A 13,236-nucleotide genomic window follows, 5' to 3' on the forward strand; every position below is an offset into this window, starting at 1 on the left:
AATGTCAACATGGTCTAAGTACTGTCTTTGGTTCCTCTTACTGTAAACAATGTTCCAGTTTGTACCTAACACTCATTATACCTATTGGAATAGCCGGTCTTCTCTTAGTATTACTACTCTTTCTTCTAAACCTTACAGTAACTGATGGATCCATTAATGCATTCATTTTCTATGTCAACATCATCAGTATTAATAGTACAGTGTTCTTTCCTCATCAACATAATGTCTCACCTGCTTACATATTCATCTCATTGGCTAACCTTGATTTAGGTATTCAAACATGTTTCTATAATGGTATGGATGACTATGCTAAGATGTGGTTACAATTAACATTTCCCTTCTACCTCATCTTCCTAGCTACACTACTCATCATAACAAGTCGTTACTCCACTACAATACAGAGACTAACAGCAAACAGAGCACTACCAGTACTTGCTACACTATTCCTATTATCCTATACAAAGATTTTACGGACTGTGTCCAGTGTCTTGTTCTTCTACTCATCAATCACTCACTTACCCTCTCAACATACTACACAAGTGTGGTCAGTTGATGCTAATATTCCTCTGTTTGGAGTGAAGTTTACCATAATATTTATTGTGTGTCTTCTCCTCTTCCTAATACTACTACCATTTAATATTATCTTATTGTTCACAAGAACATTATCAAGGTTTAATGTTATAAACAAATTCAAGCCACTGTTAGATGCTTATCAAGGACCATACAAAATCAAATTCTACTACTGGACTGGTTTACAACTTGTAATAAGAGTAGTGTTCTTTGGTATGTCATCCCTTGATGTTAACATAAACCTTACTGCTTGTATTATAATCTTGAGTATCATTGAAGGAGTTCAAGTGATTTGTAAACCATTCAAAAATAAGTTTAACAATTTCCAGGAACTACTTCTCACTATAAATCTTCTTTTATTATACACATTTACACTATCCTCTCAAGGTGATGTCAACATAACTGGTGTTTATATAATGAATGCTATGGCTGCAGTTCACTTCAGTTTGATCATCATGTATCACATCATCACTTATGTGTGTGGAGGAGTGATGAGAAAGAAACTGTCATCAGGAGTGAATGTGTGTAAAGAAAGAATATTGAAATTGAAAGTATTTAAGAAATTATTGAAACAGGAGAGCAAAACAGACAATAATAAACATAAAAGTGATATTAATATTCCTGATAAGACATACAACTATTGGGAGTATCGAGAGCCAGTGATAGGATCAGAGTATAACTGATTACAAACATCATCATAAGTAGCTATGTATGAATAGAGCTCAGTTAATATACTTTTTGTACTATACGCATAAAGAATTGATCAGTGTTTTGTAATATATTTTCACACACAATTGACATATGTGACCTAATTTTTGGGAACACCAGCATATTTTTAAAAAGTATCGATAATGTTGATTTTAAGTATTTAGTGTGTTGTAGCTCACCAATAGTTGGAGCTAAGTGTACCAAATTTTCACATGTTTTATGCCAATTCCATACAGTCCAGAGCATCTACTGTACAAATAACTAACAGCTAAGTTTCCTACCATTTTAGACATTCGTCAATTTTTACCCAGATGCTGACTGTATAAACCAAGCTCCAATAAGGGTGGTGGGAGGAAGTAGAGGGGAGGACAAGAGATTGTTTACAAAATGACTGGGGAATGTTTAGGGATAAATTAGAGCATTCAGGTCTCAAATTTGGTAAAATGAAATGAAATTTTAAGCACAGATCCTTATTTAACACCACAGACCTGTACAGCAGCCACCCCTAGGCTGGCCAGCATACTAAGGCTCCAGAACACTTGTACAGCTCACTACTGTGGTTAGGAAAAGTAGCCAGTGCCACTCAACTATAGCTGATTTTGATTGTGAAATTTGGTAGTTTATTCATGTAGCTTTATGTTCTTGGTGGTGGTGGTGCTGCTGATGATGTAAAGCTAATGTAGTCTGCATGTTTTTTATGGTGGCAGTGTCTATACTGCCACCTGATCAGAAAATTTCTACACCTGCAAGATTGCTGGGGAGGTCACACTTTCTCCAGATTTTTATAGTAAATGTGATAGTACTATCTCCACTGGAACACAAATACGGTGGTAGCAAATATGATGGTATGATATCGATGTTATGCATGTGTAACTTGTTTTGCTTTTCTAAGTGGATGCAGTAAACAAACCACTATAGCTATACAGCTTTAAAGGGCACTTCCAAATACTATCATATTCACTATTGTTAGATCATCTGTAAGCTTTCTGTAGCAGGACCCTTAGATGACAATATAACAAAAGTTGCTATTACAATAAAAGAATGCGTAAATAAAAACACTTTAAAAGTGTTGTGATTAAGATACACACATCAGTGCCTAGTTATTCAGTTGGTGTACTCACTTAAAAACTAATAACAACTACATACTACAGGACACAACTTAGCTGCTATATATATGGTAAGAAACAAATGTTAATTGTATGAATATGAAATAAAGTTTAAGTTATTAAACACAGTTAATGTTGTGAAGCGTAGGCTATGCAAGTATCCAAAATATTAGCATGCAACAGTGGGCTCTAATAAGAACAACGCATGCGCAGCATCGTGAACAGAACACGTTGGCAGTAATTCATACCTGTTGTAAGAAATCATTAATGTGTGCATTTAGCAAACTACTGGGTAATGCTGTAATTTAGTACGAATACAAATACACAAGTATAAGGAAAAATTAAGAATTTTAAGTTCAATTGGGGATCATGGAAATAGCTAAAAAATAGTGAAAAGGGAGGTCACTTACATCTGAAGATATACTAGTGGACATTAAATCCTTACTTCAGCTATACCTATGACTGAATTAGGGATTAAATGTCCACTAGTATAACTTTAGGTGTAGGAGACCTCCCTTGTTTCACTACTTTTTAGCTATTTTCATGATCCCTAATCGAACTTAAAATTCATATTTTTCCTTGTACTTGTTTGTTTTGGCCTTTTGTAATATTATTATGATTGGTGAATCCACACATATGCATTAGAACGGAGAGAATGGCACCAAGTTTATTACTTTCGCCTGAATGTGCACCCCAAATATCAATTACTAAAATAGTGAAGTGGCCATTACACTTCATTTTCTGCTATGTTCAGCCCTTTATGCAGCGTTACAAATGAAGAAACAAAGGGAGAAGAACCCCTACAGTCAATCAGTCACAACAGAAAATTTGGATGATTCCCGTCAAATGTAGGAAAGCCTTTACATGGCGCTGCCAAAAAATTGACATCATGCACTGCCAGAAAGATAAATGGAGCACAAAGAAGACACAGGTAAGTCCATGAAGCATGTATATACTGCAGTCCATGAAGTACGTATATACTGCAGTCCATGAAGCATGTATATACTGCAGTCCATGAAGCATGTATATACTGGTACATACTGCAGTATTACCAGTCAGGCTGAAGCAATATCGAACAGTGAAAAAATCAGTCCATACCTTAGTCATTATCAAGTTACACTTGTCTGAAGGCATCAGTCAATCAGTCAGCCAGTAAAAAATTTTGCTAACTAAAACAAAATTCATAGCAACTTTATGGGAGTGTTTCAGGTTGTACCGAAGGCACTGTTGGGCTTGGTTATACCTAACCAATACTGCCAGGGCACCACAAAGGTAATGTGAGACTGGTTTTAGGGTGATAATTTTGGCCAGAAAAGCCCAACATTCATGATCCTTACCTAGGGTCGGTGATAAGAAATTAGTTGTATAGATGTCATAATATAAACATACACATTTACAAGCCTACAAGGTGCAGTACGTATATATAATGCAATTACATTCTTAGTTCAGGAACACCTTTCTACTTGCATAAAAATGTACTTTAAATTCATCTCTAAATCAAGTGTGTTGAATGAAGGAAGACAACTACTTAACAGTATGTCCAAATTTTTGATATCACTTTCATTGCTCAGCATCACAACATGTAGCATCTACAATGTTACACCTGATGATACTACATGTCATCATTGTCATAACCTACAACACTACCTGCTCAATACAACCAAATACTTCACCTCTAACACTCAACTACTCTTCCTACCAGGACTACATCACCTTCACACTAACCTCATCATACAAAATGTTTACAACATTTCACTCATTGGTAGTACAACTAATGGTACAACACCAGACACAGTCATCCAGTGTGACTCATCAGTTGGCATTGTTATGAAGAACATTACTTTACTAATAATGAAGAATATGACCATTCAAAACTGTACTGCTAGGAATCAATCATTAAAGGCAACTATCATCATAACTGATTGTAGTTATGTACAATTGCACCACATGCATTCAAAGCCAAGTAACATTTTTCCTACCCTCATAGGAGTTAATATATTTGGTGAGTCTTGTTTAAATGACATGAAAGGAAATATGATAAAACTGATCTACAATGATACAACCACAAACATTAAATATCACACCATTTTCATTGACCATTACAAGATTTCTAACGTAACTAACACAAGGGGTATATATTTTAAAAATAATCAACAATCATACAAAATAACACTCTATGTAACAAATTTACATATAGAGTCAAGCAATTATTATATTACTCTAAGTGGAAGCTCCAATAAATTCACCAACAATAGCATGATTTATGTTGAGAACTGCCAAGTCAGTAGCAACCAGAGATACGACTTTTTTTTTTAAATTCTACAACATCACTGTACATTTCAATAACTGTCAATTTAATGACATTTAGAAGCAAACATAATTGTGTACATCTACAATAGTGCATATACTAAATTCAACTATTGTACATTTCATGCTAATTCAATGAGAATATTAGGAATCACTACTGCACTAATAAGAATAGAGTATTGTCCAGTTGTGATAATTCAACACTGTCACTTTCATAAAAATACTGCAGCAGTATTGCAAACATCGTCTCCATTTAACAGAACGTCTTTTGGTACTGTTATTATACAAAACACCTCATTTACTGACAATAAATTTGAGCTTTGGTTTATCCGAATTGTAAATAGTAAATTAATTTTGAAAGGTCCAATTGTATTTCGCAGAAATAGTAATTCACATGATGTAGATGGTGGCCCTATCTTTCAGTTACACAACAGCACATTTTCTGCTAAAGGTTACATAGAATTTTCAAATAACTATGCAATGAGTATCACTGTTCATTACTGCATTAGAGAATACGAGTGTTTCTACTGGAGTATAGCTGATAACACAACCATCAACATAACCTCTAACATAGTTAATAAATATTTTATTGGTACATTCAAATTACATCCATCTGAAAATATCAAGCGTTCAGTTTGCTATTTCCAATATTATACTGCCAGACGTCCTCAAAATGGAGTACTTAATAGCAACATATCAGTAATGATAATCAGTAATCGATATAAAGAATCAGCTATATATGACATTATCTCAAACAAGTTTGCTTTGGTACGCAATGCAGTGCATTTTGATTATCAGCTACACACCACCCATTGTATTTGGCTACCACCATCAGCACTTGATGGTATCATTCCTACAGATGTGAACAAACAGCATGTGACATATACAAATAATTCAAAAACACTACCAGGAATAAACCAAACAAAATTGTTATGTCACTGTGAGGATGAAACACGATATAACTGCTACACAGAAGACTTGGGCTACTTATATCCTAGACACACTTTAGCTCTACTACTTCACTACCATGGTACATATACATTCAAAGTGGAAGTGATAGCAGATTTTAACATAACCCACACCTATTTTACTCCATGTGTAGTGTATAATGCAAAAGAACACAAACAACTTGTTGCTAGTAGTTGTACTAAACTGAATTACACAATAGCATTTCCTACTGGTAACTGGTGTGAACTAATTTTAAAACTCCCTCAAGTAACACCACTAGAGTATAGTATATTTTACATTCGACAGCTTCCTTGTCCACTTGGTTTCATGAAAATAAATGGAATATGTCAGTGTTATCCATCATTCAAGCTGTTTGGCATTACTAACTGTGACATTAACACGCAAACTATACTACGTCCTGCTAACACTTGGTCATCTGCAATAACTAACTATTCGTATTACATATCCCAACATTGTCCATTTCATTACTGCATACCTTATCCATTTCACCTCAACTTGTCCACTCCTGATACACAGTGTCAGTTTAATAGATCTGGTCTGTTGTGTGGACAATGTCAACATGGTCTAAGTACTGTCTTTGGTTCCTCTTACTGTAAACAATGTTCCAGTTTGTACCTAACACTCATTATACCTATTGGAATAGCTGGTCTTCTCTTAGTATTACTACTCTTTCTTCTCAATCTTACAGTAACTGATGGATCCATTAATGCATTCATTTTGTATGTCAACATCATCAGTATTAATAGTACAGTGTTCTTTCCTCATCAACATAATGTCTCACCTGCTTACATATTCATCTCATTGGCTAACCTTGATTTAGGTATTCAAACATGTTTCTATAATGGTATGGATGACTATGCTAAGATGTGGTTACAATTAACATTTCCCTTCTACCTCATCTTCCTAGCTACACTACTCATCATAACAAGTCGTTACTCCACTACAATACAGAGACTAACAGCAAACAGAGCACTACCAGTACTTGCTACACTATTCCTATTGTCCTATACAAAGATTTTACGAACTGTGTCCAGTGTCTTGTTCTTCTACTGATCAATCACTCACTTACCCGCTCAACATACTACACAAGTGTGGTCAGTTGATGCTAATATTCCTCTGTTTGGAGTGAAGTTTACTATGCTGTTCATTGTATGCTTAGGTCTCTTTTTGTTGTTAATACCATTTAACATAATCTTGTTGTTCACAAGAACAGTATCAAGGTTCAAAGCCATAAACAAATTCAAGCCACTGTTAGATGCTTATCAAGGACCATACAAAATCAAGTTCTACTACTGGACTGGTTTACAACTTGTAATAAGGGTAATATTTTTTGGTATATCATCTCTAGAGATGAACATCAACCTTACTGCTAGTGTTGTAATGCTGAATCTCTTTGAAGGAGCTCAAATTATTTGTAGACCATTTAAAAACAAGTTCAAAAATTATCAAGAACTATTTCTGATTATAAATCTTCTTGTATTATACACATTTACACTATCCTCTCAAGGTGATGTCAACATGACTGCTATTAACATAATGATTACTATGGCTGCAATTCACTTTAGTTTGATCATCATGTATCACATCATCACTTATATGTGCGGAGGAGTGATCAGTGAAAGATTACAGTCAGGGATAAACGTGTGCATTAGAGCAATTAAATGTAAACAGAAATCAGAAACTGAACATTTCAATCTTCTCAACCACAATATTCCTGATGTCACTTATAACTATCAAGAGTATCGTGAGCCAGTGATTGGATCAGATTATCATAACTAGTATCACAAATCACAAACAGAAACAGTTGATATAGTTTATCCACATACAAAGTTTTAAACACTGCATTAGCTGCTACATTGTATTCATGAAGATACTAATAATAATATCCATGTATTTTCAATATGTATTGTGCATGCCTATTACTTGAGACCAGATTGAGTGAAGTAATGTAGGTGTTTGGAGTACTCTATAATGGAGCAGTTACATATTGTGACCCTAGTAGTTTGCCTCACCCACATTCTTTTTCTAGCTACACCCTTAGCAGTGATGTCCTTCACCTCATTCCTTGTATTAGGTACGAGCGACATAACAAAAAGATAAATAGGCCACTGTGTTAATAATAAGAATAAGTCAAGTGAGTGAATAAGTGAGTAAGTATATACGTTAGCAAGTGAGTCAGCCAACAAGACAACAGCTGGCAAGTGATTGAGACGAAGTGAGGAAAAGTGGTAACAGCAAAAATTTGCAGACAATCACGGAGGGCTACAGCTGTTTCCATTCCCTTAAGGGTGTGACTACTACAGGATAAGTGTAGGGGCTGCTACTGAAAACTTCAACAGAAGTTACAGAGGGCTAAGTAAAGCTTCGGGTGTTTATACTCTGCCACATATGGCGGTTGTTGCGGTGAGCTAGTGTGCAAGTTTTGATAAGTCTAATTATTGATTTTCTATAACAAACGACCAAATATAAAAGTTTTAGTCAGTTTCTCAATGTGAAATGTAGGGAAAACTGGTCCCTTGTTCACTATTAGGAGTAAGATGACATCACTGCACACTTTTTGATGGTCAATAATAAGGACTATAGATGGTTCTTCACAGTGATAATGCCACTACTAATGAAGAGAAACAGTAAGGAGATGGATTATACAGGTTAGAATAGTGTGCTGTTACTTTTCTAACATGTGCCTTTTGGCATCCATGAAAATCACAAGGTATGCATCATGGACTTGTTCTTCTGTGTCCCATTACTTTTCACATGTTATCAAGTCTCAATTTAGCAGTAATCGATGACTTCCTCTATTAATCAAGGTAAGAGGAACACAAAATCACTCATAATTTTTGCATCATGCTTCTTACAGTTAAAGTAAGCAGAAATTTTATTGGATTGATTGCATACATCATTCTCCATAATTATGCAGAACTGTGTAATGGACACAGAATAGCTGAAAATTACCAGAAGCAGCTGCTTTGTTTTCTATAAAGGAGCCTATTGGTTGTGCAATAATAGTTTAATACATCAGGGACCATTCTTTCCTTTGATGTGGTGTTATATAGAAGTTCGACAAACCAATGCAAAGAAAAGTTCGTAAGATAATAAAGATTATTACAATAGAAAAGTACAGAAATCAAGGAAATTAGTTATTGGTGGTTAAGTACTGTATACTGTAATGATCTCTCTCATGCATGTATGTACATGTAGCTTACAATGTTTTCTAACACTTGTCTTGTACCACCACAATATAACAGTGGTTAAGACATACAAAAATGAATGCTGTATGGTTGAAGTATCAACGCTTCATACTGTTCAGAGGTGATAAAAAAATACATGTACTATGCTCTTGGAAAGATAATCCAAGCTGTGTAATGTGATGCAAATTAAAGCTAAGGTCACATATCAGAAAACCTATGTATCCACAATGACACCATGAGCACAAGATTGCCACATTATTTGGGGTACTAATGTACAGACACCTACGGAGAAATTATTTTGATCGATCATATTTCAGCCAGGGAAGGAGACATCGAGCTCTAAGCAACAGGTATGGGTAAAAGACAGCACAATAAACAATTTGTAATGCATAGTGGAAAATTTTCAAGATAACACTTGTTTGCAATGGTTTTTGTTATGTTATACCCATATTTGTTGGCTACTGGTTGGTATCTTTCTTCATGAGTGAAATATGATCAATCAAAACAATTTCTCCATAGGCACCTGTACATTAATACCCTAAATAACACGGCCATCTTGTGCTCATGACGTCATTGTGGATAAAGTCCATATTATGTGTCAGTTGAACTGAAAGCCACTGCTATATACTACACTTGCAAGCTTGCCACTTTCACTCAAAAATGTTCACACGGTAGATACAAAAGTCTGCCAAAACACAAAATGCAACAGTATGCAACAGTAGCAAATGCAACGCCATGCAAACACAACTTACATAGTTTGTTATTGTACGTCTATCCAACTTTATGTACATCATGTAGTAAACAAAGTATGAAAGCCATAAAAAATACTAAACAATGCAACTTTAAAGGTATATGTGTACTTGTATATTCACCATTGTTAAATTATACATTGTTCATGTAGCGCTTCCTTTAGAAGAGCCTCCAGCTGATAATATTGACAATAGTTGTTATTGAATGGCAATCATATGTAAATAAAAACATCAAAATGTTATAATAAAGATAGGTCTACACACATTAGTGGTTATAGCCTTCAAATCAACCAGCGCACTTACAAATACAGTTACTACAGGACACAAGTTTAGTTATAAGTGGTAAGAGAAAGTTCTATTGTAAATGTACAGCATGTAAAATAACATTAAAAGTATTATTCAATTTGATGTATAGGATGCAAATACCTGCCAGAAATTTAGTTGTAAATGTGTATTAAAAATAATAAATAAACCGAGGTACCATAGAGTCTGGTTGTTAAGTGCACGTAAATATTTATTTATTAAGGGCATACGTACTTAATCATGATTGATAAGTGTTTGTGGATGAACAAGAAGTTCCAACATGAGGTGCAGCTATGCAAGAGAAGAAATGCTAGAGGTTTGTCAACAGTGCAAGACTCAAAATTTTACATAATGGTACATGGCCAATAAAAATGTGGATTCCACTATATATGCTTACCAAGCAACAATGGTCTTCTGCAGTATGCAACTCATGCTCTACACAAAGAATTTGCACAGAAATTAGACCCCAAATATTGGTGTACATGGTGACTACAAATCACACCACTCCAAAAGACTGAATCCATAAACACTCATGACAATGTTTTAAAAAGGCTTTTACACTTAACAAATACATGTAACAGCAAAAGGTTTAGAGAAGATTTAATTACCTTTAAACATAGTAATAGGGACCCGCCGATTATGCTCATAATTTTACCTATTATGCTATGCTGCACTGCTCAAAAATTCACCTATTATGCTTAAATTAATGCTCAATATTTACCTATTATGCTCGATTATGCTCAATGTTCATGCCTTAGTTCATATGCTTTGCTACTAGTTTAACACTGTATAGAAAGAAAAAAAATGAATGGCTGGAACACAAATAATAAATTCTTGCTGCGTGTAAGAGAAAAGATCGATATACTCTAATAGAACAGTCAGTTTGATGATTGTCCTATTAGAGTTACTGACTGCTCTATTAGAGTATATCGATCTTATTTTGCAATTGTCATTTTTCCAGCAAGAATTTATACTATCGTACAAATATTTAACCTATTATGCTGGCATTATGCTCAATGCTTTTAGATACCTATTATGCTCAAAATTATGCCAGCATAATCGGCGGGTCCCTACATAGTAAACTGTTAATGGAGAGAGCAGAACACCAAACCTATTTGTGCTAGCTGAAGGAGAGCACTATACAGAAAGAGGGAATTAACAGGAATAACAGCTCAGTTGCAGCAAGTAACACATACACCTATACTCAAAGTGCTAGCTTCTTACACACCTCCATCAAAGTCTACCTCAAAGCTGTCTGACACATACACATCCTTGGAACTTGCACAACGAATTCAATCAACAGCTTACACCATACCCTAAAGGAATTAAAAGACAAGAAGCATACACTCATCTTTCCAGAGTATGGCTTCCAAACACTACCTAGATCTTTACAAGATTTTTCTTCTCCTACAAGAAACCATCCTATGCAAATGTCATGCTTTGGGTCATTTGATCTTCCCCATTTGTGATTACCCAATACTCATGATCAAGGTCCCCCTGTTATGACCTGTTAGATTGTGATAACTATCAGTTGCTTTCATGTAGATGTGTATACCTCAAATCAGTCATTGACTGCTTTATGGTGACCTGATAATTTTTCCTGCTGTCAATGGCTTTGCCTTGAAGGATAGGTGACAGGCTGAATCATACAAGTCTACACTAAGGATAGTGAATTCACTGATCTGCAGGAAGGCAACAGCATGTTTACATAACAAGGACCACACACTCCCCCCCCCCCCCCCCCTTCCTACAACAGCTTAGTTGGTTGAAAACCTCTCCTTCAGTGGTCCCCCTTTATGTGAGGTTACACAACACAGCTCACTACACTAGCTACTATTATGCCACATAAGTGTTCCCTGCTGTATTGTATTCTCTACCTATGCAGAGGATCAGGCTGCAGAACAAATCATGGAAACTGCTGGGCTATCACCATGACCAGATTACCACAGCCACCATGCCACAACACATATAGCCCTTTGCAGAAACATAAATAGTAGCAGAAATCAGCACACTGCGAAGGTCAGCAAATGGTATCCCCCTACACTGGGAGCACCAACATACCACCTGCTTTATAGACATATGTTAGTTTCAACAAGGCCAAAGGTGATGCACCTGCATTCTGGCACACCTGTGCATTCTGGCACACTGTTTTCAAATGCAGGCTTGCTCTCCTTTCTGCAAAAACAGTAGGTCTGGCTGTTATGCAGCATCTCCATTCCTGATAGAGCGAATGTGACAGTATGGGGTCTTACCTTTGATGGCAGCAAATAAGCATAAATTGTATCCATGGTTGTGGCTTGAGTATGAGGAACTTGGTGAAAGTGAAACAATTCCTGACAACAAATTCTTCCTTACCCGAGTATCTGTTGTCTCAAATCAAAACCAATTTTCCACATTGGCCTCAAATAGTACCCACAAAAAGGCAGTCGAGATGTACCAAACCACCTCCACAATCATCAGCTTGTGGTAGGAGAAGAGTTCTCATAGTAGCAGAGACTGATAAACAACCAGGCACAAGAATAGCAAGTAAGTGACCAACATTAATAAAGCAGATGCACCTAACAACCAGACTCTACGGTATTTAAAATATTAGTGTTTAACTTACAGTTTTTTTTAAAAAATATGTGGTTGAAGGCACACCTTTCCTCTACTTCATCACAACTTCTTTGTTCAATAAAGGAAGAAAACTACCCCACAATATGCTCAAATTATTAATATCACTATCACTGCTGGTTATCACAACTTGTACCATCTACAATGTTACACCTGATGATACCACATGTCATCATTGTCATAACTTACAACACTACCTGCTCAATACAACCAAATACTTCACCTCTAACACTCAACTACTCTTCCTACCAGGACTACATCACCTTCATACTAACCTCATCATACAAAATGTTCACAACATTTCACTCATTGGTAGTACAACAAATGGTACAACACCAGACACAGTCATCCAGTGTGACTCATCAGTTGGTATTGTAATGAACAACATTACTTCATTGGTAATAAAGAATGTGGTAATTAAAAGTTGCACAGCTGGATACGACCAACATTCAGTATCAAATATAGCATTATTGATAACATGGTGTAGCTTCATAAAACTACACCTCATTGAAATAAGACACACAAATATATCATCTTTCAAGGGAATTAACATATTCGGAGATTCTAGTTTGGTATATATCACATGTGATACGTTAAGTTTATATTACGATAAAACAAGCTTGGATATAAACAATCAAAGTACAGTAGTAATTGATCATTTTCATACCATTATTCAGAGAAAAATGATTTGCATTTTGTTAAGCAAGTCTGAACATTGCACTA

This window comes from Dysidea avara, chromosome 13 (assembly GCF_963678975.1).
Source record: "Dysidea avara chromosome 13, odDysAvar1.4, whole genome shotgun sequence".
Classification (NCBI taxonomy): Eukaryota; Metazoa; Porifera; class Demospongiae; order Dictyoceratida; family Dysideidae; genus Dysidea; species Dysidea avara.